Source organism: Rattus norvegicus, chromosome 5 (genome assembly GCF_021556685.1).
Source record: "Rattus norvegicus strain SHRSP/BbbUtx chromosome 5, alternate assembly SHRSP_T2T, whole genome shotgun sequence".
Classification (NCBI taxonomy): Eukaryota; Metazoa; Chordata; class Mammalia; order Rodentia; family Muridae; genus Rattus; species Rattus norvegicus.
Window position 1 is genome coordinate 169,725,016 of NC_141538.1, and position 25,837 is coordinate 169,750,852.

Sequence of the window (25,837 nt, forward strand, 5' to 3'; positions counted from 1 at the left end):
CATCAGCTCCTGCCTCCAGGTTCCTGCCCTGTCTGAATTCCTGTCCTGACTTCCTTTGACGATGAACAGGGAGGGATATGAAGTGTAAGCCTGGTGAACCCTTTCCTCCCCAAGTTGCTTTTGGTCATGGTGTTTCATCATAACAATAGAAGCCCTAACTAAGATAGATACCAATCCCACCTTCCCTCCAGGCTCTGATGTCTGCTGCAATTCTTTTGTGTCCTCTGGTTTGGTAAAGGCTCTTGCATGTCTGACTAGCTTGGTTTTATATCTAATGTGTGAGATACTATCTATGTGTTTGTATCTATAGGTATGGTGTGTATAGTGTGTGTGTGTGTGTGTGTGGTGAGTGTATATGGTGTCTGTGTGTATGATGTCTGTGTATGATGTATGTGTGTGTGCACGTTGTGTATGGTGTGTGTGTATGTATGGTGTGTGTGTATGGTGTGTATATATGGTGTATGTGTGTGTTGTGTATGGTGGGCATATGTATGGTATGTGTGTTTGTGTGTATTGTATGTGTGTATAGTATATGTGTGTGTGTTGTGTATAATGTATGTGTTGTTTGTGTGTGTGTGTGTGTGTATGGTGAGTGTATATGGTATATGTGTGTATGATGTCTGTGTATGATGTATGTGTGTGTGCACGTTGTATATGGTGTGTGTGTATGTATGGTGTGTGTGTGGTGTGTATATATGGTGTATGTGTGTTGTGTATGGTGTGTATGTGTATGGTGGGTGTATGTATGGTATATGTGTTTGTGTGTATTGTATGTGTGTATAGTATATGTGTGTGTTGTGTATAATGTGTGTGTGTGTTGTTCGGGTGTGTGTGTGCCTTCCCTTCTGTTAGGATCAGTTCTACTGGATCAGGCCCCCATTTTGACATGGTGTGTCTATAAACGCCTTGATTTTGAGGACGGTCACACTCTGAGGAGATGATTCCTTCGGCTTTTTTATTTTTTTCTTTTGTTTGGGGTAGACACAATTCATGCCAAATAAAGCTCAGATGAGAGAAAACAGCCCCATGACCTTCCTTCACAAGGAGCAGGTGAGGCTGTGTGTGGAAGCAAGTGAGTCCTTCCTGAACCCTCCTGGGCAGTAACCACTGGCCCCACCTGCTGTCTCAGGGCCACGTCCATCCTCCTGGGCTGAGTCATTCTAATAGGGAGAACAACAGCTGGGGAGGGGATTCAGAGCTGCCTAAGGTGAAGCCACCCCAGCCTCTGGCAGGTTCATTCGTTTGTTTGGTTTTTGGTTTTGTTTTGTGGTTTTTCTTTTCCCTGTTGTAAGCTCAAGAGAAGTAGGTGTCTTTCCCATGTTCTGCCATTTTGCCAAGGGACTTTCAGATTTTGCATAGAGTAGTAGGGAGGCATCCAAAGCAATAATTATAATCACGGCGCCTTCAGACTCTCTCCTCTGACATTAAATGGACCGTGACCGATGTGTTTCTGGAGAACATCTCCCCACGTCTTCCTCGGTGGAACTCGTGTATAATGATGTTTTGTCCCGACTGAATGCGGCAAATTGGGTGCGTTGGATGGAGCAAGCCTGGGGCAGCTCCAAGGTGCCATTACAGGCTGTGAAGGGAGGAAGTGAGGTGTCCTTGGAAAGGTGACTGGGGACTTGGCACTCATGGGAAGGCTTGGGGTGGAGCACAGACCTGTGTCCTTGGGCTAAGTCTGTGTGTTCATGCATGTACATGCTGCATGTAGAGGTCAGATATCAATTTGTGTGTCTTCCCCGGCTGTTTCCCCACATTAGGCTTTGAGACAATTCTTCATTGCTTGTAGAATCTTGCTGGTTTGACCCGGCTGGCTGCCCAGTGAGGCTGAGAAACTCAGGTATGTCCATTTACCCTCTGAGATTACAGTAGGTGTCACCATGCCCAGATTTTTTTTTTTTTTTACATAAGCTGATTCTGACGATCAAATTGGGGTCCTCTTGCTTGTAGGGCAAACACTTTACCAGCTAGTGTCCCCTCAGTGCTCCCCCAACCCCTGAATCTCTGGGTGCAGTGATAAGGGCAGTGGGTAAGGGCAGTGACTTTAGGGTACCACATACTGGGGTCTCACTGTAGATGCGATGTCTTATTTTCTTTCTGTGTTTAATGGAGATGTGGAGTCTGTCTCAAAGACTTGGGATTCACAATAACAACACTGAAGAGAAGGATAAAATGGACAAGGGAAACAGGCTTTCGGTTAGGAGTCAGTCTTTATACAATGGTGACCTAGATCGGGGGAATTAACCAGCATAGGGACACTGGAAAGTTGGGCACAACAACGTGTGTGCCACTTCAGGGCCTGGGAACCTAAAGGTCTTTACCCTGAGCCACGGTTTCTTTAATCTGAGAGGACGGGGTTCACTGTAGCTCACTGTTTAAAGGGTGTGGTCCATTGTGGTGGAAAGGCGGGGTTGGGTAAGGAAGTGGTTCTCGGTGGAAAGGCGGAGTCAGGGAGCAGAAGTGGCTCTTGGTGGAAAGGCGGAGTCAGGGAGCGGAAGAGGCTCTTGGTGGAAAGGAGGAGTCAGGGAGCAGAAGTGGCACTTGGCTGTGGCAAAAGAGGCATGAGGCTGCTCACTCACTTCTAGGAAGACAAGGAGACAGAGATGGGATAGGAAGTGGACCCAGACTCTAGCCCTCCAGGCCCACTCCTCTCAACCCGCTTCTCCCAGCTCAGCTCCACCTCTTAGCTGGAACCTTCCAAAACAGCGCCTCCAGCTGGGGCCCAAGAGTTCAAGTACAGGAGCCTGTGGGGGACATTTCATACTCAACCAAAACATCACTCAATCGTGACATGGTGGGCACAGCCCTGCTTTGAGATTCCGGAGGCGTCTACAACAGCAATAGCAACACGCACACACACAAATCACATTTACGGCATGTCCCCTCGAGGGTTACAAATCACCTCATGGCTTTCTTAAATAAGGCGGCACATTTGAGCCTCAGATCAGCTCCCCCTTACCCCATTACTTTCCTATACACACGGATTTCCGTGTAAATCAAGGTACCTGGGAGTGAATGTTCAAAATTAATTGGCACCTCAGTATGTAAAGGGACACAGCCGTATGCTTGGAGCGTGCACGGCTAATGTCCTGTCGCTGTAAATTAGCACCCAAATTGCTCCAGGAATATTGATGTGCCATGAATTCTGGAATAGACAGCGAGGACTGGAGGTGATGTTTATACAAACAGGTCCTTGATGGGAAAAGCTGAGACCTCTTTTAATTTCTCTAGCATCTCTGGGTAGGTGTGAGAGGGAAGGGTTACTAGCCTGCAGGTTCAACATGTATATCATCCCCAGGGCCTGAGTCATGAGGGCCTGGAGCCTTGAGTGTATGTTATGTCTGTCTCTGCCCTGGCCTGAAAGTATTTATCTCTGGTTTTCGGTGCCCACAGGTAACTTTCAAAACATTAAGCCCATAAAGCGCCTTTATGACAGCATAAAATAAACACATGCTGGAACTTTATCCAACTCATTAATTGGAATGAGGAACCGAGGGGGTGGGGAAGCCGACTGGAGAAAGCAGCAGCTGAGCAGACATCCAAAGACCAGCAAGAAGAGAAAGAGACAGTGACAGTGTCGGGGAGAATGGAACCTTTACCCTTGGGGTTGGAGATGTGCAGTGGAGTCTCCAGGAAGTGTGTTACGTCTCAGTGACTAAGCAGGCTCCACCCGACAGACTCTCCTAAGAACAGGGGAGCTCCATACATGTGTGAGGGAGTGTGAGCGCCACTGGCATGTGTGTTGATGAAGTTGCACAATTGGGGGCGGGGCTAACTGAGTGCAGTGATGGACATCTACCTTGCAACCCCATCCACTCTGAGACCACACAGAACTTCATCCACCACAGAGGAGGTCTGCGAGCCCACCATCCTCAGTCTAGAGAACCATGAAGTTCAAAATAAACTTTGACCCAGTTGGTTCTGTCCTTGGGTGGGCAGTGGAGCCTTCCCGGGTGTCAGGTAAATGGCTGCGTCTCCATGAGGCTGTCAAACCCAAACTCTAGTGAAGTTGGCCGCAGGAGCATTGAGGAAGCTGGGCTGGTGGCCAGCCCTGGGCTCCCAGCATCTGCCTTCCTGGCAGGGTGCTGATTGGAGCTCCTCTCAGGGTAGAGTGGTTATCTTAGCATCTCTTGTATTTTGGGAGTGTCCATAGACCTTGTGTCAGACTCTGTCTGGTGCACTTAACCATGTGACTGAGAAACAGAGGCAAGGCTGCTGTCCTCAAAAACCCTGCTCCCAGCAGTGGGTCCGGACCCAATGGAGGCAGAGAAACCCGAAGCTGACACAGTGAAGCTATTTGTTTTCTTGACTGAGAATCTTCTGTGCTGTGCTTTGGAGCTCTGAGGAGCTACTCAAGGTGGACATGAGTTTAGCTTTTTTTTTTTTTTTTTTTTTTTTTTACTCACTGGCTGCTGGGTGGGATTACTTAGCTCTACCTCTCAGACCTAACTGTGCCTGATCCAACAAGGAGCTGAAGGTTCCCATTTGTGTGCTGCCACCCCTCATGCACCAAAGAAGCTGAGTGTGGCCTAGACTGCCTCTTCTCACAAGCTTCCCAGGAAGGAGTGACAAGACACTATTCCCACAGGAAATAGTTAAGCTTGTCACCTGCTTTGGCACTCCCATCCATGGTGTCCAGTGATGGGCCATCTGTGATGGAAGACGCTGTCTCAGTCAGGGTTCCTATTCCTGCACAAAACGTCATGACCAAGAAGCAAGTCGGGGAGGAAAGGGTTTACTCAGCTTACACTTCCACATTGCTGTTCATCACCAAAGGAAGTCAGGACTGGAACTCACACAGGACAGGAAGCAGGAGCTGATGCAGAGGCCATGGAGGGATGTTACTTACTGGCTGCTTCCCCTGGCTTGCTCAGCTTGCTCTCTTATAGAACCCAGGACCACCAGCCCAGGGACGGCACCACCCACCATGGGCTGGGTCCTCCCACCCTTGATCACTGATTGAGAAAATGCCTTACAGCTGGATCTCATGGAGGCATTTCCTCAAGGGAGGCTCCTTTCTCTGTGATAACTCCAGCTTGTGTCAAGTTGACACACAGAACCAGCCAGTACAGATGCACAGGGCTTACAATGAAAACCCTTTTTAGGAAGAGTGTCCATTTTCAAAGGCCACATCTGCTATGACATGTTCAGAGAAGTTAGTCCAGCGCATTACCTCGCTGGTGTAGGAGAGAAGTGAATTCAAGAAAAGCTCTGTGGGTGAAGATGGCCCTGCCCGCCAGGTAAGGACACCTGCTACAAAGATGATGTCATCCCTGGGACCCACAGGATGAAAAGAGAGACCTGACTCCTGAAAGTTGTTCCTTACACATGCATACCCAGGTACACACTCAATGACACACATGCCTACACGTGTGTGCAGAAAGAATGTTAAAGGCATAGGATGGGAGGACATCTGTGAGGTGCCCTCTTCTGGACCTGCCATGAGACAACAGCAGCTCTGTCCTGCAGATCAACCAAGCTGTCACTCCGGCTATTGGCAGTTGATGGCCACTGCAGGAATGCTAGGTGGGGTTTTTTTGGGGGGAGGGCATTGTAGCCACTTATAGGTTGTCCATGCTCCTGTGTCTGCCTGTACAGGTGGCCTGAGGGAGAGGGAGAGGACATAAAGTTCAGATGGGAATGTGTTATATATTAGTTGGAGGAAAATGGGGGCAGGGGGGGGGCTGTGGTGCTCAGAATACATTATATACATGTATGAAATTCTCAAAGAATTGAAACAGGAAAACCTTGTGTTCTCATTTTCCTGACAGCGGGACAGATTCTCCTGACAGCAGGACAGAAATTTATAAAACTGGGCTCCGCTTCCCTCCTATGAGGAAGGACAAAGACCAAGCACGGAGGCGGCCCTAGAACACCATGAGGTGGAGGACAGTGCCAAGACATTCTGCTGAAGGAGCGTCACTAACTGGCCTCCTTGATTTGCCTCCCACAGTGGGCCACCCTTAGAGATCTGGAGCTGCCTTACTTAAGGTTTCTAGCTGTGAAGAGATACCATGACCCAGGCAACGCTTATAAAGGACAATGTTTAACTGGGGCTGGCTTACAGCTTCAGAGGTTCAGTCTATTATCATCACGGTGGGAAACATGGCAGCATCCAGGCAGGCATGCGGCTAGAGAAGGAGCTGAGTTCTTTCTGCATCTAGATCCAAAGGCAGCCAGGAAGAGGCTATCCCACGCTGGCTTTACCTTGAGTTTAGGAGACTCCAAAGCCCACCCCACAATGACACACTTCCTCCAACAAGGCCACACCTCCATGCCTAAGGGCCAAATATTCAAATGCAGGAGTCTATGGGGCCAAACCTGTTCAAGCCACCATGGAGTCCTTCCCTCCAGCTCATCTGCTCCCCACACAAAGCCAAGTTCAAAGCTACATCTTTGAGAACTGCTCATTCTTTGGGTGTCATTCCCATGTTTGTGTGCACTGTACGAGACAGAGATGCCTATGTTTCACCCTTACTGGCTTGTCTTTTATTATAGGAGTTCAGTGAATGGAGGCAGACGGGTGGGAGAGATTACTTCTTTTCTCCCTGACCTTGAGGAAGTGCCTTCCCGAGTAAATGCTGACATTGTTTAACAGCAAACAGACCACCCAAGAAGTGCTTGCAATGAGAACACAGACTGGGAAACAATGTCTCAGGTGACGAAAGCATCAGCTGTGTTTACTGACCTCCTAATTTCTAAAGCCTTGTTGCTCCGTGTGTCTTAGTTCCTCCATGTTGCTGAGACAAAACACCTGGCGGAAGCAACTTAAGTGAGAACCGTTTAACCAGGTCTGTCCTTTGAGAGTGGCTACTGTCCTTCGTCAGAGAGAAGGCTTGCAGCAGGAGCTGGAGGCTGGGTGGCCATGCTGTGGTGGCTGTCAGGAAAGAACAGGGGAGCATGTGGGCTAAAGAGCACTTGGGGCTGTAGAACCTGAAAGCTTCCTCCAGTGAGTCTCCACTGTCCATAAGCTTCCCCAGCAGCATCACCAGGTGGGGAGCCTGTGTTCAAATCCAGGAGTCACTGGGGCCTTTTTCTCACTCAAGCCAGAGGGCCATCCGTTTGTCCGCCTGTCTATCCCTCCATTATGAGCCAATGCATCTTCAGCTGCCACAAAGCCTGCCTACCTCTCTTCAGTAAGGAGTTTCGCCTTCTCTGCCACATTCATGCCACTCGCACCTCACACATACACCACCACATACATACATACACATGCCACATGCCACACACACAACACATACATACATACATACTCACATACCATACACACACACCACACACACACACCATATACTACATACATACATACACATGCCACATGCCACACACACACACCACATACATACATACTCACGTACCACACACCATACACACCATACACACACATATCGCCTACAGACCACTCACCACACACACACCACATACATACATACTCACATACCACACACCACACACACACACACCATATACACACCACACGCACACACCACACACCATACATACCACACCCCATACCCACATACCCCCATACACACACGCACACACGTGCACACTAGGTAAGCACCCCAGCTTGGTTTGCCCTGCTCTTGAATGTTCTGTAAATGAGTTCAAATCACCTGAATCCTTTCCGTTCAGTGACTTTTACTAAGCGACATCCACAAGGTTAGGAAAAGCAAGATTTCAAGATTTCAAAGGGTATAGTAACATCATGGCAGACAGGAAGCAGAGAGGGGGGGGGAGAGGGAGAGAGAGAGAGAGAGAGAGAGAGAGAGAGAGAGAGAGAGAGAGGCCACTCCCAAGGACCTACTTCCAGTGACCCACTTCCTCCACATAATGAGAGCTCTTGTTTATTCCTTCTTACTGGTAATATAGCAAACGTATTTTATTGCTGATGGACTATCAGGAGACTTTACTTGAAGGCTATTACACACGGAGCTACTACAAACGCTCCAGTTTATGTCGTTGGGGGACCGCGAGCACAAAGCTATTTTGAGCATCTGACTAGAGTGGATCTGTTGGGATCAGTCAGCTGCCAGAAATCACAGCTGTGTGGAGACAGGAGTGACCCCCAAATGCCAAGTCAGCGAATTCCGAGCGCTTGCTTCGGGGGAGATTCAAAGCTGGATTCCCTTGAGGCTCCAGTCAAACAGTGTTAATCAACAGATCGACAAACAGCTTTGCTTTGCGTGTGCTTCTGTTCAAGGACGCCTTAGCTGATTTATGCCGCGTGTTCGTTAACCGTGAACCCGCTGTAAGGCGCGCCCGTATGACACGTGTCTGCCACGTGCTTTCTCTATCCGGCGCGTCACGACCGGCTCATAATCAGGAGGACTAGGTGATGTTTCAGCTGGGTTTAAGGAGCAAAATGATTGCATGAGAAAAAAAAGATTTTTGTCACCCCGGAAAGAGAGTGTCAGCTCAGCTTATCCTCAATAATGGATATTTAAGGATGAAGTAAATTTTACACAGATTCTCGCAAACAGCAGAAAATGGGTAACCATACCCATTTCTTTTTGTAAAGCAGCAGGACTTTCATAGCCAACCTGGGAAAAACATTGAGAAATGATGGAAACTCGTGTCCTTCCCGAACTGAGCTAGGGTAGATTCACTTTCGACGTGCATGGGGGAAGCGTTCAATCACCATTCACTGAATGGGGTTAGTCCACGCGTGAAGCACTTAAACATTCCACCTCTGAGATTTGTTATATTTATGGAAAGGGAGGAAATTCACATCTTTATAGACTCAGGAAAAGGTGTTTAAACAAGCTGAAAATCATTCTAGAAACTTCTCAGTAAGGCTAGACACCGAACGACGCGCTCCGGACCTGACAATTACAACCTCTGGGAACCGGTCTTAGTGTTGAAACAGCTATGGGTGGGTGGAGGTAGGGTGGGGTGAGGAGGGAAGATGTGGGGTGGGGCGGGGTGGTAGGTGAGGTGGCGCTGGCATGGAATGGGTTGGTGTTGTATGGCGTGGGGTAGGATGAGGTAGTGTGGGGTGGTGGTGGGTGATGTGGGAAAGGGTGGGTGGGTGGGGTGGGGCGGTGTCGGTGTGGAATGGGATGGTGGTGCATGGGGTGGTTGGGAAGGAGTGGGTGGGATGAGGTGGGGTGGGGTAGGATGGGGGCTGCCTTCCCCTAGTGTAGGGTGGGATGGAAGCTCCGGCTTTCCCTGGATGTTTCTGAAAGGAATTAAAACCTCGAACAAGTCCTCCGGCCCTGCCAGCGTTTTCCTCAGTGTTTGGAAGCTTTGTTGTTGAGCATGTACGCATTTAAAAATGTCTACTTTTCCTCAGTAAGGTGCCCCCTTATCTTATTGCACAGACAATGCCTGTGTTCCTTGTGGTTTTTGTTTTCTGTTTCGGATTTTTATTTTTTATTTATTTATTTTTTTTATTCTAGATATTGCCATGCTGTTACTGATATGGCCGCTCCAGCGTTCTTTCGATTACTGTCTACACAGCACATAATTTTCTATCATTTTACTTGTTTCTTTATTATTTTATTACGACTTTATAGGGGTATAATTCACATGCCATAAAATCCGCCCATTTAAAGTGAACAATCCGATGGTTTTCAATATAGTCACAGAATTATGCTGTGATTGCCGCTATCAATTTTATGGCAATTTCATGACCGCAGAAGTGACCCGGGAGCCCTGAGCATCTCCCTGTACCGGCCTCATCCAGCCCTGTTGTAGCAAAGCTATCTGCTTTAGGCCTGACGTGAACGCCATCATCGCCAAGCAGAGCCACTCCAGAGACCCACAGAGGACTGCAGGGTGCAGCTGTAGAGGTGAAAGAAACGGGTCCGGTCCGACGGAGCGAAGGTCACGTGGACGGCGTGGACACTGTTAACATTCTCGTGCAGTATAGTGTGGAGAACGAGGGTTGGCGGAGGCTCATCTAAGATTCCATCTGCTCCCCACCGTGCCCTCCAGAAGCCCTTAGTCAGGGCGCCAGAGCCATAGGCCTGGAAGGGTGAGTCCGGAGCGGAAACTGCAGACATACAGATTTTCTGTGCTGTCATCCGTGCACGGGAAGAACCTTTAAAAGGGCTGCCCACGAGGGAGAGGGATTCTTGATTTATTTCACAGTTTTTTAAAACACGTCCATCTGTGTTTCTGAGTGTGTTCTGTGACCTGGGGAGGCCACAAGAGGAGGCATCGGTGGTCCTGGGGCTGGAGTTAAAGGGCAAATATAAGCGCTCAGTGTGGGTTCTGGAAACCAAGCTGGGGTCTTTTGCAAGAGCAGCAAGTGGGTGTTAGTGGAGGCATTTTTTGTCAACTTGACACAGACCAGAGTCACCTGGGAAGAGGGAACCTCATCTGAGGAAATGTCCCCAAAAGGTCAACTTTTGGGCATCTCTGTGGGGTATAGTTCATGTGGGAAGAGCCAGTCTCTGGGCAAGTGGCCCTGGGGCTCTGAGAGAGCAGGCTGAGTAAGCCAGGAGAAGCAAGGCAGCATGCAGCGCTCCTCCATAGCCGCTGCTTACAGAGGACACATGTCACTCCCTCACTCTCTGTTTCCGACTCTTCTGGTCTTCCCACTCCCTAGCACTGTGAGCAATGTGGTTTTTCTTTCACACTTCAATTTGTCTGAGTGTATGACACTTTACTTTGTATGGTTGCCTGAGTCAATTCCCTGGGTCGGGCAGCACCCACTGCGACATTTTCCAAAGTCTCCAAGCCATTTCCCTTCCCCAGTCCTGAATGTGACCTCCAGTGTCTCACCAATGTCTCTCTGATGCTGGCCCCACCCAGCCTGGGGGAAGAGTCTCTTTGAGGTGCTTTCCTGAGAACTATTGATGTCAAATGCTTGTCCACCAACTTCTTGCAGAACTTCTTTGAGAAACGCCTGTTATTCCTTCATCCGTTTGGGGAATTAGGCTAAAGAGTAGTCTTTTTCCTAATTTGTGAATTATTTGCATCTTCTAGGTAGGAATTCACCTGTCAAAGAAAAAAAAAAACACGTGTTTTTCCATTATAAGGAATGTCTTTATTAATCTCGCAATGGAAAGGAGTAAGTTATGATTCTGGGAGACACGTCCTGGGAGCAACATCCAAGTGCACCTCCAGAAGAAAGGGCGTTCTGTGTGAAACGGTTCGAAAAGGAAAGAAGATTCCGGGCATGTGAGACCAGACACACATGCTGGATTCCAGGCATGTGCCATCAGTCAGGCCATTGGGCATGCGCCATGAAATGTGCCAAGCTGGATTCTAGGCATGCGCGTTCAGACACGCCATTGGGCATGCGCCATGAGATGTGCAATATAGATTCCAGGCATGCGCATTCAGACACGCCATTGAGCATGTGCCATGAGATGTGCCAAGCTGGATTGGAGGCTGAGCTTGACATACTTTATTTTGTGGTTCTAGATTCTCGGGCTACTTTTCTTGTGGAAAAAGGAGGAGGAAGAACCTTGTTGCAGATTTCTGTGGAGAAGAGAAAGCTAGCTAATCCATGGTTGGCAGCTCGTGCCTACATCAGACACATGATGGTTAATATTAATGCTCAGCTTCGCTTCATTGTAAGTCACCAGGAAGACAAGCCTCTCAGCATGGGAGGGAATTTCTAGATGAGGTTTAACTGAGGTGGAAAGACAAGATAGAAAGCCAGGATTGGGTACCTGAGCTTCTTCTCTAGCCTCTACACATGTGCAGAGGTACATACACGAACACATGTACACATGTATCAATCACGCACGCTGTATGAATGTTGACTTTCTTGTCTGAGACAGACTTCCTTGCTGTTTGTATCGGTGTAAGGATGGCTGACCCAAGCTTGCAGGGATCCTGTCTTATGTCCCATCTCCCCACAGGAATGCTGGGATTGCAGACGCACGCTCATCCTTTATGCAGACAGTGGGATCCAAATTCAGGTTTTTATACTTGTATGGCAAAGTGCTTCACCCATCGAGGTGTCTCTCCAGACCGGGCTTCCCGCTCTCTATCATTGATCTGTCTGCCCATTGTTCACATGCTACGTCATTGATTCGCTTAAGTTCCTTATCATCTTTCTAATAAGGAAATGAGACTCCCCCAGCCCTGTTTTGCCATTTTCGGGATCTTTTGGCTACTCTAGGTAGCTAAACATGTGCTCCTGAATTGTCATGTGAGTTCTCTGATCAAGTTGTCAGTCCTGTGGGGGTCCTCTGGAATTTTGTTAGTACGGCGGCAACTCTAAGTTCAATTAGGAAGCACAGCTATGGTTTCAAGTCCACATGAGTTTTCCATCAAGGTGCCTGTGTCGAGAGCCTGGTGTGATACTGCAGCGGGGTGGGTGGTGGTGGTGGGGAATTAAGAGGTGGGACCCACAGGGCATTTGCTAGCTCTTGTTAGAGACACAGAGGGGCTATCCAGGTCTCTCTCCTGGGACCCTGAGTCAGGAGACCCAACTGTTGTCAAAGCTGACCTCTTTTCTGAATTATTCTCAGGGTCCCTGCCTTGACCCAGTGATCTTTCTCTCTCCCACACCAGACCCACACCGTGGTTCCATCACCCGCGTGTTTGAATTTGCAGCCTGCAAAAGCATGCACCATGAAGACCCCCTTTCGAGCGTCTAGCCCCAGGTTATTTCATGACAGTGGCAGAAAAATGGGCTAACAGAGAACACCGCCATTGAGGAGATGCCGTCTTTCAACCCGCAAACATGCATGCACGCCTTGCTATTCATTTAGAACCTTGATTTCTCTCGGGGAGTGTTGACGTCCTAAGAGGACACACGTTTTTCATTTGATTTCATAAAGCTACTTCGAGGCATTTGCTTCTGTTTGATGTTACTGTAAGTGAAATTGTTTTCTTAATTTAAGTTTTGATGTTTTAATTGCCACTATATAAAATGCAATTGATCTCTATATATTGGTTTTTTCCATGTCCCGAAGCATTTCCAAACTGATTTATTAGTTCTAATAAATTTCCAAGTGTGGGCCTTAGGGTCAGCTGTTCACGAGGATCACATCTGTGAATAGAGATAATTCCTTTCTTCTTGTTTCTTCTTGTTTTAGTCTAATTGCCCATTCCCCCCTCTTCTCTTCCCTTCCTGTCCTTCTTTCTTTTCTCGCTTTCTCCCTTGCCTTCCCTTCCTTTCTATCTTCCCCCCCTCCCTCCCTTCCTCCTTCCCTCCTTCCTTCTGTTCTTCCATTGTTCTCCCTTCCTTCCTCCCTCTCCCTCCCTCTCTCCCTCCCTCCCTCCCTCCCTCCCTTTCTCCATCTCCCTCCCCTTCTCTTCCTTTCCTCTCCTTTGACCCAGTTGTCATGAAATAAAGTTGTTTCTAGGACAGAAACACAAAAATTGCATTCTCACTGTGGCAGTTTGAATATGCTTAGCCCAGGGAGTGGCACTATTTGGAGGTGTGGCCTTGTTGGAGTAGGTGTGGCCTTGTTGGAGTAGGTGTGGCCTTGTTGGAGTAGGTGTGGCCTTGTTGGAGTAGGTGTGTCACTGTGGGAGTGGGCGAGAAGACCCTCCTCCTGACCACCTGGAAGTCAGTCTTCTCTTAGCAGCCTTCAGATGAAGATGTAGAACTCTCAGCTCCTCCTGCACCATGCCTGCCTGGATGCTACCATGCTCCCGCCTTGATGATAATGGACTGAACCTCTGAACCTGTAAGCCAGCCCCAATGAAATGTAGTCCCCTTGGGCATGGTGTCTGTGCATAGTGATGGAAACCCTAAGAAAGGCACTTGCCTAGCTCCTCAGAGCATGGAAACACTCAGTGTCACCAACAAATGAGCTGCTAGCACAAATATTTGATAAATGTTCCATTCTCTTTAGCTCTTTGTAGAGTTTATTTTATTTTTAATTAATTAATTAATTGCATCCCAAATGTTGTCCCCTTCAGGTCCCCCCTCATAAAGTTCCTCCACCAATCCCTTCCTCTTTGCCTCTGAGAGGGTAACGCCCACCCCCAAACCCCTGTTATTTTCAGACCCTGAGGCCAGACAAGGTCACCCTCAACTACATACGTGCCCAGAGCCTGGGGCCAGCCCATGTATGCTGTCTGGTTCCTGGCTCAGTCTCTGGAGGCTCCCAGGAGTTCAAGTTAGTTGTTACTATTGACCTTCCTGTGGGCTTGCCATCTCCTGAGAGCCTTTAGTCCTTCTGCTAACTCTTCCATGGGATCCCTGACCTCCATCCAATGTTTGTCTGTGGTTATCCGTCAGCTGCTGGGTAGACCCTCCCAGGGGACTGCTATGCTAGGCTCTTGTCTGCAAGCACAGCACAGCATTATTAATGGTGTGAGGGATTGGTGCCCGCCCATGGGATGGGTCTCTAAATGGGCTGGTCACTGGTTGGCCATTCCTTCAGTCTCTGTCCATCTTTGTCCCTGCATTTCTTTTCTTTCAGGTAGAACCAATTTTGGGTCAAAATTTTTGTAAGTGGGTTGGTGCCATTCTCCCTCCTCTGGGGGTCCTGTCTGGCTACTGGAGGTGGTATCCCCACTGTTGGACATTTTGGCTAAGGTCATCTGCACTGACTCCTGGGAGCCTCCCTCATCCTGGGTCTCTAGGACTTCCTCCCAGCCACCAACCCCAGCAGCTGCATGTTCCCATTCATTCTCCTGGTCCTCTGGGCCGCTCTCCTGACTCTCCTCATACCTGAGCCTTGCCCTCTCCTCTCCCACCTACGTCCCTCCCTCCCTCTGCTTCCCATGACTCTTTTGTTACCCCTTCTAAGTGGAATTCAAGCATCCTCACATGGGCCTTCCTTCTTGTTCAATTCCTTGGGTCTGTGGGGTGTATCATGAGTATTCTGAACTTTTTAACTAATACCCACTTCTCATTGAGTACATACCATGCATGTCCTTTTGGGTCTGGGTTACCTCACTTGGGATGATATTTTCTAATTCCATACATTGGCCCGAGAAATTCATGATGTCTTTGTTTTTAATAACTGGATAGTATTGCATTGTGTGAATGAACCGCATTTTTTGGATCCATTCTTGGGTCGAGGGACAGCTGGGTTGTTTCCAGTTTCTGGCTGTTCTGAATAAGGCGGCTGTGAACACAGTGGAGCACAAGTCCTTATGGTATGGTGGAGCATTCTTTGGATAGACGCCCAGGAGTGGTATAGCATGGTTCTCAGGTAGAACTATTTCCATTTTTCTGAAGAACTATCAAACTGATTTCCAGACTGGTTCTACCAGCTTGCAATCCCACCAGCAATGGAGGAGTGTTCCTCTTTCTCCACATCCTCACCAGCATCTGCTGTCACCTGAGTTTTTGATCTTAGCCATTCTGATTGGTGTGAGGCGCAACCTCAGGGTTGTTTTGATTTGAGTTTCCCTGATGACTAAAGATGTTGAACGTTTCTTTAAGTGCTTCTCGGCCGTTTGAGATTCCTCTGTGGAGAATTCTCTGTTTAGCTCTACACCAAGTTTTTGATTGTGTTATTTGATCTTTTGGAGTCTAACTTCTTGAATGCTTTATATACTTTGGATATCAGTGTTCTGATGGATGTAGGGTTACTGAAGAGCCTTTCCCAAACTGTAGGCTGTCATTTTGTCCTACTGACAGTGGCCTTTGCCTTATAGAAGCTTTTCAGTTTCATACGGTCCTATCTATTAATTCTTGACCTTGGTGCCTGAGCCATTAGTATTCTGTTCAGAAGATTTTTCCCCCGTGCCAGTGCAGTCTAAGCTGTCTCCTACTTTTTATTCTATTAGCTTCAGCTCATCTGGTTTTACGTTGAGGCCTTTGATTCATTTCGACTTGAGTTCTGTACAGGGTGATAGATATGGATCTCTTTGCATTCTTCTACATGCAGACATCCAGTTAGACCAGCACCATTTGTAGAGGATGCTCTCCCTGTTCCATTGTATGGCCTGGGCTTCTTTGTCAAAAAATAAAGTGTCCATAGGTATGTGGATTTGTTTTGGGGTCTTCAATTCAGTCCCATTGATCCACCTGTCTCTGTCCCAATACCATGTAGTTTTTATTACTATTCCTCTGTACTATAGCTTTAGTTCTACTAAACTTTTAGTGTAGTTTTGGCTCTCCTGCTTTTTTTTTTTTTTGTTTTTTGTTTTCTTTTGTTTTTCCATACGAAGTTGAGAATTGTTCTTTCAAGATCTGTGAAGGACTGTGTTGGAATTTTGATGGGTATCTCATCAAGTCTGTAGATTGCTTTCGGTGAGATGGCCATTTTCGACGAGGAAAGGAGCAAGGGACATTGCTCCATCTTCTGAGATCTTCTTCAGTTTCTTTCCTCAGGAACTTCGTGTTCTTCGTGTCATACGGGTCTTTCGCTTGCTGGTCACATCCAGGTATTTTACGTTGTTTGTGGCTACGGTGAAGGAAGTTATTTCCCTAACTTATTTTTCAGCCCGTTTATGGCTTGTGCAGAAGAGAGCTACTGATTTCTTTGGGTTAATTCTTTAATCCAGTCAGGTTGCTGAAGGTGTTTACATATTTTTTAATCATAAACAAAAAGTATCGAGTTTTAGTCAATGGCTTTTTGTGTCTGTCAGCACTGTGTGGCTTAATCCATTTGGTTTATTGATACAGAGTATCACACTAATGGGTTTTGGAAGATGTTAAGACAATCTTCCTTTTTCGTGATATCTATTTTGTGTAGCTGGGAGTTCCTAATTATTCTGGTATGAATCCCCTCTTCCCCTTCCCTCCCCTCTCCCTCTCCTCATCTTTTTGTTTCTTTTTCCCTCTTCCACCTCTTTTCTCTTTCCCCTTCTCCACCCCTCCCCAACTCTTCTCTTCGTCTTCTCTCTCCCCCTCTCCTGTCTCTGCTCCGCCTCTTTATCCTATTTTTCTCCTCCTCTTCTCTTGCCCCTTCCTTCTATGGCCCTGTGGATCAAACCCAAAGCCTCCCACAAGGCTGACAAGTGTTCCAGTCTCGAGCTGTTACCCTTAGCCCTGGGTTATTTTGTTGATGCAATGTCAGTCAATTAGATCAGCAAATATACTTGGCACAGTTTCTACAGTTCCAGTCCTTTTCAATGGAAATGATGGTGGTCCATCCTGGGAAATGGTCCATAAGCTTTTGAGAAAGATATCGACTCTGATGCTGATGCTGTTGGGTGGGGTTCTGGGTGTCAGTAGTGTATTATGATGCTGTTGGGTGGGAGTTCTGGGGTGTCAGTAGGTCTACTCTAATGCTACTGGGTGCAGGTCCTGGGGTGTCGGTAGGCCTAACAGGTATATCATGTTCAAGTGTTCAAGTCTTCCATTTGCTTGATTACTCTCTGCTGTCTGCTGGCCCCCTTGTTGCAAGTAGCGTTTGGAGAGTATCCACCCTTCAGTCAAGGGCTCTGGGTCTCCTCTCAGTTCTGCCTATGCTTTATTTGCATATTCTGCAGGCCAGTTATTAGGTACTTATGTGTTTATAACTGTGACATCTTCCAGAGGGGTTCATGCCCTTATCAGTCTCAAATGTTCCTCTTTGTATCTGGCCACACTTTCTACCTGCAGGTCTGTCTGCTATCAGCAGAGCTGCTGGAGCTTCTGCCTGGCTAACACCGCCTGGCTGTCCCTGTCTGGCTAACACACACCCATTCCTGCCCTTTTACTTATATGCCGTTTGCGTCTTACTCAGGCAAGAGTAGTTGATGCTGTCTTCATTCAATTGGATAGTCACTGTCCTGGGTTCAGCTTGACCGTATGTAACAATGTTGATGCAGTTGGTACCACAGACGGTCTACCTGCCCTGTATGCCTCATTCCCTCCTCGGCCTGTAACCTGCTCACCACAGAGTTACCACTGTTCATTTGAATTAAGTAAACCTTTTCTAGCATAATATTTTATATCCTCTGTCCACCTCTACTACATTTTTCGAGGTGTATCTAGTATTAACTCAGGAATTTATCATCTGCATTTCAACTTATCAATTATTTTTCTTCTTCTCCTGAGTCCTCTGAAGTTTCCCTACAGCGCATTTGACCATACCCTCTCCCTCAGCTCCTTCTAGCCTCCATTCCCTCCTTTACCCGCTTTTGTGTGCCCCCTTTAAGACCCACGAAGCCTGTTTTATGCTGATCACACATTCTTGGCTGTGTGGCCTCGCACTGGAGTATGGCTGACATAACCAGAAGCCACCATTGGTATCATTTGCCAATAGCTCAGCTGGGGGAGGAGGTTGAGCCTTCCTCCCCTCTCCATGGTGGTACTCAATGGTACTCTCTCTGGCTTGGGCTTCACACACAGGGCGAGCACATATTGTCATCATTGCTCTGAGTTCAAATGGGCAGCTTCTCTGCTGGCCTCAGAAAACACAGTTTCCTGATCTCTATCTGCCACTTTTGATTTTCTGCCCCCTCTTCCGCCATGATCCCTAGGCTGTGGGAAGAGAGGGCACTACACCCTTGACTTCAAATCTACACTAATTAAATCCAGGAAAAGTTCTGAGACAGAACTTTCTACTCTGATACGGCTCCCTTTCTCCTTTCTTCTTTATAACATTAATTTATCTACATCTTTCAAACCCAGTATCATAGTACCATAATTATTTCGTTGTAGAGCTTTACAGGTGCTACAGAAGACATGAGGAGAGACAAGGTTCCTGGGGTTTGCGATGTCAGCCTTTCTTCTTTGTCATCTTCTGATCTCTTTGCATTAACCGTGGATTAAATTCACCGTTTCCCTCTTCCAGTACCAATCTGTTCCCACCCACATCCTTTGTGAAGTTACTGTCAAATACATGTCTTCATTTTATAAGTCAAACGTACAATTATGTGTTTATTTCTTCATACAATTGCTTGGGAAATCAGTTAAAAAGAAGAAAAGAGGGGAAATATCCACTTATACAATTTTGGGGTTGCATAATTACATTCCCGGTGCTGTGTGTTCTTGCTAACAGATTCGAATCGCTGTGTGCAGCTACTGGCTTTGGACTTAGAAATTCCCCATAATATGTTTGATATGGTAGGTATGCCAGTGACAAATTCTCAGAGTGTCTCATGTCTAACAACAGCGCCATTTTCTCCTGTTTTTAAGGGGTGGTTTTTTCTGGAGTTGTAGCTTTTCGTGAAATATTAACTCGACTTACAGCATTTTGAATATGCCACCCCAAGGCCTCGTGGTCATGTGGCTTCTAAGGAGAAATCAGTCTTCAGTTTTGTTGAGAATAAGGGGTGTGTGTGTGTGTGTGTGTGTGTGTGTGTGTGTGTGTGTGTAGCTGTCTGGCAGGGTTGGGTGGGTTGAGGATGCTCTTGTGGTTTGGTGGAACTGTTTAGGAAGGATTGGGAGGAGTGGCCTTGCTGCAGGAGGCGTGTTGCTGGCAGTTGTTTCTAATTCCATACTTTTGTTCCAACACCATGGGTTTTAACCCTCTGAAACTGTAAGCCAAATTAAATACTTTCTTTCATAATTTGCGTTACTCACGGTGTTGCATCATAATAGAAACCTAACTATGATGGTTGTCTTTCTTTGGGTAAACTTGCAGATTCATAATGAGCATCTACACCACCCCTTTCGGTCCCCAGTTTTTTCTGTGTGTCCCCAGGTCCATCCCAATTCATGACCTCTTGTTATTTAATAATTATCATTAGAAATGTTAACATACATGCATATACAACCTACTGAGGTGTTTAGAATCATCCTTGAACAACGCTGATTCATCCTCCCCCCACCTCCTCTCTCTGTCTCTGTCTCTGTCTCTCTCTGTCTCTGTCTCCCTCTCCCTCCCCCTCTCTCTGTCTCTCTCTGTCTCTGTCTCCCTCTTCCTCCCCCCCACCTCCTTTCTGTCTCTGTCTCTGTCTCTGTCTCTGTCTCTGTCTCTGTCTCTCTCTCTCTCTCTCTCACCCTTGGCCACCTGTAGCTCTTCAACTCTGGTGGGAACCCGTGGAATTTCCCCCGTCCACGTTGCTGTATCGGCTGGTATTGTCCTTTCATTCTCATTCAGGGCAGCCATGCGGTAGAGATTTCTCAAGTGTCCACTCCCTTTTGTCATTCCAAGGACATTCTAGAGCAGCAGGTGTGTGGTCCTGAGGCTCTTACAAATTTCCACACCTTGCTATGAGACCAAGGTGTCGGGGTTACACTGCGAGTCTCTCTGCAAACTGTATGATGTTCTGGAAGAACATTCCCCTGTTCACCACCGGGCTCTGGTTGTTTCCAGAGTTCGGAAGAGTCAACTCCGGACGTCCGCAGCATCTCGTTACTTTTCTGGAGCCCTGGGCGTGCAGTTCCTAATTTGCCGTTTCCTCTGACATCCTGCTACTAAACTTTATTGCGTTATATTTTTTCCTCCATTTATATTCTCCCCTAGTTTATTGATTCTGGCTTGTTTATTATTCCCCTTTTTGCTCTACTATTTTTGGCTTTGATTTAATATCTCTTCTTATCTTTAGATGGGAATTTAGGTCTTTGGTTGTTAACTTTTCCTCCTTCTCTAACGCTCAGATCTAGCAGCAGAATCTCTCTCTCCCTCAGTGGCGTGGTTTGCAGCGTCCTGACTCCTTACATCATTCATTATCTGCTAACTAGCCAAGTTCTGGGGGGGTGGGGGGTGGAGGGAGAAGTAATAAAAGACTTGATTAACCCCAAATAACAGGAGAAAGGAGAAGATGGGAGCATAAAACACCTGAGCGAAGTCGAAAATAAGGAAGAAGATGGCACGTATAAACCCAGTGCACAGACAGGCCTAGGGCTTCATGAACATGAGGACTAAGGTTATTAGACTGGAACAGGACCGTCCTACTGAAAACACCCATGGGGGTTGGGTTAGGGTGGCGGTTCTAACATCCCCCACAGTGTCTTGAGGTGGTGGTCTGGGGCGACCAGGAAGTTATCACGGTCTGTAGCGTGTGTGTTCCCCCGAGGACACAGATCCCCAAGGGACAGCTCAGTCCCTCAATCTTCTCCAACGGAAGGAGAGCAATTGCTGATGGTGGCGTGTCGGGAGGTTGACACTCACTAAAGAACACAGGTAATAAAATGAATACTTATTTTATTTTTGAAAACTGAGGAGACAGGGGCAGAGTAGCTAAACAGAAACTCCTGACCCCAGCCTCCAGCAGCAGCAGCAGCAGCAGCAGCAGCAGCAGCAGCAGCAGCAGCAGCAGCAGCAGCAATGGATGGGAACCACTTACCCAGGTGGCCCATAAACAGTCGTCAGAGCCCTGGGATCGCCAACGTGCTAGTCAACTTGATGGGAGTTAGGGTCACATGGAAACAGCCTCTGTCTGGGCCTGCCTGTGAAGGAGTGTTTAGATTAGGTTAAACTGAGGTAAGATGATCCGTGTTAAACTTGGGTGACACTGTTCAGTGCACGGGGATTCTGGACCGAAAGAAAAGCTAGATGTGGGCTGGATGCCAGTGTCTGCCGTTCTACTTCCTGACTGCAGATGCAGCATGACCAGCTGCGGAAGCTGCCAAAGCCATGTCTTCCTACAATGGGGGAATATACGATCAACCTGTGAGCCAAATAACCCCACCCGCCGTTCTTTCCATCCTTCCTTCGGTAGCTCAATCAATTCATGATTGGATCTGGATTCGGGGGCTTTTACCAGACTTCCATCCTGCCTTCCTTCCTAGTTGCTTGTTATTTTGTCCTAGTAGAAATGAAATATATCTGAAGCCTTTACAGGACTAGAACCATCCTGATTGCAGTAGAATCCATTGAGAGATAAATAAGAGAAAAACTCACTGCTACCTGGAACTCAGCATCTGGCCTCACGCTCTGAACTGGATGACAGAACGTGGTCCTCTCCGACCTCTAAGCTAGGCTCGCCCTGGCCCAGATGAAGTCCTGCACTCACCTTCTGCTGTGTGCTAACTTTTCTCTTTATACAGCCCATGACCTTGAACCGTCCTCCAAAGCAGCATGCCCTCAGCAGCATTTACACAGCAAGCCTTTGGTGGCAGCCAGGCCCCTGAGTCTTCTTATGACCTGGAGCTGGTTCTTCTTTTCTCCGCCAAGAAGCTGTGTGTTGGACTCTTCAGAGAGCAGGCGTGCATTCGCGCGCTCGTTCACCCTCTCTCGCTCTGATGAAGCATCACCTCAGAGCTGTTCAGAGACCCTTGACTTCCAAAGGAGGGCTTCTTGGAAGTCCAAATTCGATTTCAATTACTCCGTCCACGGTCCCACCCCACATGCCCTCTGGCGGCACACTTCCACGAAAGCTGGTTTAATTGCCAGTAAATAATGGAATAATCTTTTGAAACAATGTAGCAAACATAATTAATTGAAATAATCTCCGTGTGTTTCATGTGGCAAGAACCACTTATGGGAGATTAACATCAGGGAAGAGACACCCAGAGTCGTGCAATGGGGATGGGGTGGCCTCCTGTAAACACTCCCCATTCTCCTCCACAGTCTGATTTATTTATTTATTTTTTGCTTTTAGCCAAACGAATAATGGTTTAGCACCTTATAAGTGGGTTGGAATAATTGGCAGTTAACTTATTAGCTTGAAGTTTTGCACTGAACTCAGGAAACAAAGAAGTTTAAGCGTAGGGAGTAATATCTGTGACGGGATGGTCCCACAGGAGCTGGGAAAGACGCCTTTGTTCACACAATCCTCAAAGACTTGTTTATGTACCCTGTTCAGGAGCTCACTGAATTTAGACCTGGAGTTGGTGGCTTTTATTGGACTCTGTGAGGGGTTTATAAAAAGATAAAGAGAGGAGGAATATGTTTTGGTGAGGTATGGGGGAAAGGAGTGCCTCGGTGGGCCCATGCTGAGGCGTCCCTTCCCCCCTGAGAATAGAGTCAAGAGGGTAGTAGAGGCAGAGGGGGGGAGGGGATGGAAGGGGATGGGACAGGAGGGGAGGGGAGAGGAGAGGAGAGGAGAGGAGAGGCAGAGGCCGGCCATGAGTGCGTGGACAGAGAGGGAGAAAGAGAATGCAGAGAGAGTGGGAACAGGAAGGCGAGAGCAAGAGAGAGCAAGAGAGTGAGAAGGGGGCAAGCAGCCCCTTTATAGTGAGTCAGGCACACCTGGCTGTTGCCAGGTAACTGTGGGGTGGAGCTTAGACAGAATGCTAACATTCTGTTCCTAGTCAATTGTACTTAAGGTACATGACAAAGAAAATAACCTGTAACCAAAATGCTTGCTTCCTGCCTGGTTCTTGGTGATCCTTTATTCTCATTCTCTCTCTCTCTCTCCCTCTCCCTCTCTCTCTTTCTCTCTCTCTCTCCCTTCCCTTCTCTTCCCCCCTCCCCCTCCCTCTCATACCTCTCATGTCTCTTGACAACTCCAAGGCCATTGAGGTTACCTCAGTTGGAAAGTAAAGGGAGACCAGGCTCAGAGGAGGGCTGTCTGTGCACCTGGAGGACATGCTGCCTCAACACCACAGAGAAGTAGGTCTAGATCATTCAGAAAGATGGCACCCTCTTAAGTTCAAGTGGGTCTGGTTTGTGTTTAACCAGGCACAGTCAAGCACCAGGCAGGGCCACATGGGGCAGAGCCAGACTGGCCAGGCTGTAGATGTGTGCAGAAAACGTGGCCAGAGACCTACTGTGGCTTCTACAGGACTGTGTGAATGAGGCAGACAGAAGGGTCAAGCAACCTGGACTGCACAGCTTGGGTCATCAGAGCAAGTTTTGGGCTGAAGGGTTGATCTTTCATTGTGATCCGGGCAGAAGGACTAGCGGGTGTGTGGAGGTTCCAAGAAGGAGGTGGCTGGGAGTACAGGCTTTGAGCTGCAGGATTTGTACAGGGAGGAGTGCTCACTGGCTCATGGGTCTCTACCTACTTAATGAAGCTGGAAGAGGCCATCTCTCCAGGTTCACCGCAAACCATCAGAACAACAAAAACACCAGACACAAACAACACACCTCACACTGCATAGATCTGATAGTTCTTTGTGGATTGTGAAGAAACCAGGGCTGTCCATGTTTTAAGAAGTGTTATGGTTTGAATATTCTTGGCCTAGGAAGTGGCACTATTAGGAGGTATGGCCCTGTTGGAGTGGGCATGGCCTTATTGAGTGGGCGTGGCCTTATTGAGTGGGTGTGGCCTTATTGGAGTTGGTGTGACCCTGTTGGAGTAGGTGTGTCACTGTGGGCATGGGCTTTAAGACCCTCATCCTAGCTGCCTGGAATCAAGTCTTCTGCTAGCTGCCTTCAGATGAAGATGTAGAACTCTCAGCTTCTGCTTCATGCCTGCCTGGATGCTGCCATGTTCCCACCTTGATGATAATGGACTGAATTTCAGAACCTGTAAGCCAACCCAAGTAAATGTTGTCCTTATGAGACTTGGCTTGGTCATAGTGTCTGTTCACAGCAGTAAAACCCTAAGACAAGAAGCAAAAGCCTCTGGTTAAGGCATAGGCCTGCTTCTCCCTGGCTGTCTGTGCCTGGTCCAGCCCCTAGAGGACACCTTCTAACCTTACTTTGGAGGGAAGAAGCAGGAACCCTCAAACACTTCTTGGGACCAACCAGTGAGTGCTGTGGTCCCCAAAACAGGCTGTTTATTGGGGTGGGGGGCACGAGCACTGAAGTGAGAAATAAAAATGAAGAAAAATGAAGAAGGAAAGGTGTGTTGAACATGAATCACTCCTGCTGGAAGACGTTCCTCAGTCCTGGAGTGAGGGGTTGGGCATGGGGGGAGGCACACAGGAGAGCTTTGTTGGTCTACCACCAAATTGCTGTCCTGCTCTGAAGGACAAGCCAGCTTCCCTTTACCAGCTGCCATTTTCCTTCATGTGAGGGTTGTTAAGGGATGGGTAGGAGGCCACCACACCCCTTCCTTCTCGAGCCATATCTACAAGCAGATTGAAAGCTTCTTGGGCATATGGGGAGCCCATGGACAGGTATGGGTACATTAAACAGAAAGAGGAACCATTGCCCTGGTGACCTGGAAGGGACATGGAGTGGGGAGAGTATTTGCAAGGTTGGTCATACCAGAGAGAGCAAAATGGAGGGGTTTGTGTGTGTGTGTGTGTATGTGTGTGTGTGTATGAGTGTGTGTGTGTGTGTGTGTGTGAGAGAGAGAGAGAGAGAGAGAGAGAGAGAGAGAGAATGTGTGTCTGTGTACATGTGCACATCTGTGTACATGCATTTGGAGGCCAGGGGCCAATTTCAAGAGTCATTCCTGGAGCTCAGAGATTAGAGATAGACGCCAGGGAAGGCAGCCCACTGTGAGCGAGGCAGGTGGTCCTGGGTTATATGTAAGAAGGCAGTGTGAGCAAGCCACAGGGAGAAAGACAGTGAGCAGTGTTTCTCTGTGGCCTCCGCTTCAGCTCCTGCCTCTTGGTTCCCACCTTGAGTTTCTTAGGTGATGGAGTATGGTCCTATTGTAAGGTAAGACAATCCCTTCCCTCTATCAGACAGTAGAACGAAGCCATTGGCCATGGTGGAGGGTGACCTAGGACAGGGTGTGGCAAACTGGAGAACAGGGGCATGCTGCCTTAGTCTGCTGACTTAAACAAAGCCATGTCCCCATAGTTACGGATACAGTGCAAAGCCCATGGCTTAGCCGCAAATCTGCTGCTTGCCCTGATTTGGGAATGCTCACGTGAAGGTGTCCTCACGTGGGGTCTCTGTGTCATAGCGAGGTCTCTAATGTCTCTCTTCTTAGACCCCCGTCAGCCTCATCAGCTCCCAGCAGCACCCGATCGATGACTTCGTTTACCATGAGTTATGTCATAACACTTGTAATTATCGGTGTTGAGCTGGTAGGAAAAGGTGCAGGGTCAGTCGCAGAGGACTGAAGCACTCAAGACAGAAGTGAGAAGGTTTGTAGCGAGAATAAAAAGTTGACAATAAAAACAGTGTATTTTCCCAAAGGATCTGCCCGGAAATGTAATCCTGTCAGGGCTGGAACTTCTGTGGGTAACGGGGTTTGATGCAGACCATCACGGAAAGCAAGGGACCCGAAGACCGGTGACTAAGAAGCTGGTCTCTGAAGTTGCTCTTGCTCGCCTCCAGTGGATCATGTGGAG